Below are 3,208 nucleotides of genomic sequence, written 5' to 3' on the forward strand. Positions count from 1 at the left end.
ATCATTCCCTATCCTTTGATCGTCCCATATGAATTATTCCCGTATTTGACACATCCACCATCCTTAAGGGACTGAAACTCCCTTACCTCTTCCCTCCTTCCTGTCATGTGATGTGAACAACCACTATCAATATACCATTCATTGTCGAACTGCTCGTCACTTATAACCTGTAAATATTAAGCAGATTTTGGAACCCAAAGTTTCTTGGGTCCTTGTGAGCCTTTTACTGGACCAGGAATAGCAACAGAAAGATCAACCAAATATGTTCTTTTTATTAACGTGGTTTCATCTTTTCTTTTCATGGTAAAAAAATTGATGTTATTTCTTGTTTTGAAGCTGACTTTTTATTTTTGCTTTGATTTTCATTTAAGCTTTTCTTTAGATTCCTAGGGTTAGCTAATGTCTTCTTGGTATGAACTTCAAGGTGCGAGGCGAGCTTTCCCTTTCCTTTGATATCCTTGACTTGGTTAAGCTCCGGTTGCTGGTTAACTTTAGGACCGAAGCTGGGCTTTCGGTCCATATTCCTGCTTGATTCAGCACCGAAAATGTTTCTTCGGTTTGTTTGGCTACAATATTGACAGTGAGTACATTGAACTTTGTTTGACTGAGGGCTTGCTTTCGTCTGTGGATTCGATACTTTGGGAACGTGGATAGCATTTTGAGAATTCCAGAATTGCTTTCTCTCATTGAGATTCTTCTGGTACCTTCTATTCCTTTGACGTGTTCGCTCAACAAGTTGTTTTTGAGATTTGTGAATATTTGCCTTTGGTTTCGGTTCATCTTCTCAAGCTTTGCCTGGAGATGATTCTCTAGATGCCTTTTCTGTTTCGCCTTGAATTTCTTTAGTACCACATGTACTTGGCTTATCAAAGCTTGAAGGCTTTTTGAGAGGTTCAGCCACATATCTACCCTTGACTCTCCACGAGGTTTGCTCCGACAGACCTACTGTTTCGTCTGCATTGTCAATGGGAGCTGACCAGAAAAAGCTATCATACCCATCAGCATTGTCTTCATCTACCATAGAAGTTAGCTCAATGGTTTGCTTCTTGGTAACTCCAGTGGTGGCATAGACTTGATTAGGTATAGTTTGCACCTTTTTGTATACCATTGCCTTTTCCTTAAGGACTTTGGACTTGTCCTTGGACATATGAGCGAAAGCAACCGAGTTTTCAGATATTAGAGGTTTTGCTTGTTTAGGTTCACTTTTGAGGAATTCAGAGTAGTCAACCTCATCCTCTACAGAAATTTCACTCATATCAGTGTCCTCATTAAATTCAGAAGAATTTTCCACATTCATCTTATTTTCTGAACTTAATTTGGTACTCAATGAGTCAAATTTTTGCATGGTTTCAGTCTTTATGTTCAATTTGTCATTTTCGTCCAACAAATTCCTAAGCATGTCCTTATGGTCTTTGGACTTAATAAAGAACTCAATTTTGTCCAGACCAATCCTGTAAGCATCTGAAATCTCATCTGATGATACAATAGTTTCACAATTGTAGCAATCTACATCCACTTCATTCTCCTTAAATTCAAGAAATGGCAAAATCATTTTGTGAACCTTTTTGCCAATATCACAATTCAAGTGCAACCGAGTAATATTAGTGTAAAGACGTTTAGCTATTAAATAAAAAATATTCCATTGTTTTAAAAACTTCAGATTGTCTCGTTGTAAATAAATCAACTCATCTCTCTTTCTAACTAAATCTAACTCCGTCTACTCGATCCACATCCTTCGCTCCTCACTCTTGGATGTCGCCCTGCTAAGTTGATCGGTTAAGTTAGCATTTATGAGGCGTGTTTGCGCTAAACTTCCACTTAAACTAGAAAATTTGAATTTTAATTCGTTAATTCCTTTTTCATATCTTGTTACAGGTATTTTAAGTGATTCGAGAATGGATTGTACCTTCTTGATCAACTGATCACAGTCGTTGATCCTTTCGCTCACAGGTTTAGCTACAAAACACCTCTCTTCATTTTGATTCACCTCATCATGCTCACCTTCGGTTGTGTAGCCTCTCATCTGTGACACTCCAACTGCCACCATCAAGCATCTCCTAGCGAACTCAGTGCTACATTCTTTTGCCACAAACGCCCTACCATGCGTGGGTTTACGTACCTCTTCATCTTCTAAGTCTGTAGACCAGACCTCCACGCCACCGAACTCATCATCCACAACATTCTCTTGCACAATCAAAGCATTCATAGAATGGTTAGTAGCTTTCTTCTTCTTTATCTCCTCCATATTACGCATATGATACGCTTCACCATCTTCACCCCCTTCTTCTCTGACAGCTTTCTTAACATGCAGTCTTGGGCAAAGTGGTTTTTGCCATGGCAGAAACTACAATCATATCCGGAGTCTCCCACTAGTTTGCTCTCCTTCTTTTCTTCTTCTTTCGGAGGACTGCTTTTGTTATCCTCTTTCGCCTTATTTGAGCTGTAGCTTCCCTGCCAGTTTCGGTTCTTGGCAACAGGGAACTTTTTGCGAGCAAACCTATTTGGGTTGGAAACCATCATTGCATACTCTTCGCTTGTCAGATCGCATTCTGACATCTCTGATTCATCTTCATCTTCTGCCACATTCTTTGCTTTAGAGAGAAGGGACAAGGATCCCATACCAGACACCACTTTTGCTTCTTTTGTCACAACACTTTCATGAGACTTGAGAATACCCACCATCTTTGCCAATGAATAGGACATAAACTGCTCATGAGCCTTCACTATTGACGCCACAACCATCCATTCGGGTCTTAAACCATTTAGAAATGTGACCTTCTGTTTGATCACTTTTCTTTCAATACCGTGCTTGATCATCTTGCTCAGAAGATGGTTGAAACGATCGAAAGCCTGAATAAGTTTTTCATCTGGATTTTGTTGGAAAGCACCGAAATCAAAAAGCAATAGAGTTTGGATGGAATGTTCCAGGTCTTCATCAGTTGAATACAAATATTTGAGTCTATCCCAGATCTTTTTTGCTATGGTGCAAGAGCTTACCAAATGAAAGGCATCGGACTGCAAAGCGAATCTTATCATTCTCATGGCTTTAACGTTGCACAACAACTTTTCTTTTTCGTCGTGAGGAATTTTCTCCATGTCAGTTAAGAGTTGGTTATACTCCTTTTGAGTTTTTATGGTTCTATTTGTTCCAGAATGAACAAAAGGACCCAATGTTATGGCTTCCCAAATGAGATAGCCATTGTCTTCA

The sequence above is a fragment of the Lactuca serriola genome, chromosome 5 (genome assembly GCF_051521515.1).
Source record: "Lactuca serriola cultivar US96UC23 chromosome 5, Lser_US96UC23_V15, whole genome shotgun sequence".
In the NCBI taxonomy this organism is placed as follows: domain Eukaryota; kingdom Viridiplantae; phylum Streptophyta; class Magnoliopsida; order Asterales; family Asteraceae; genus Lactuca; species Lactuca serriola.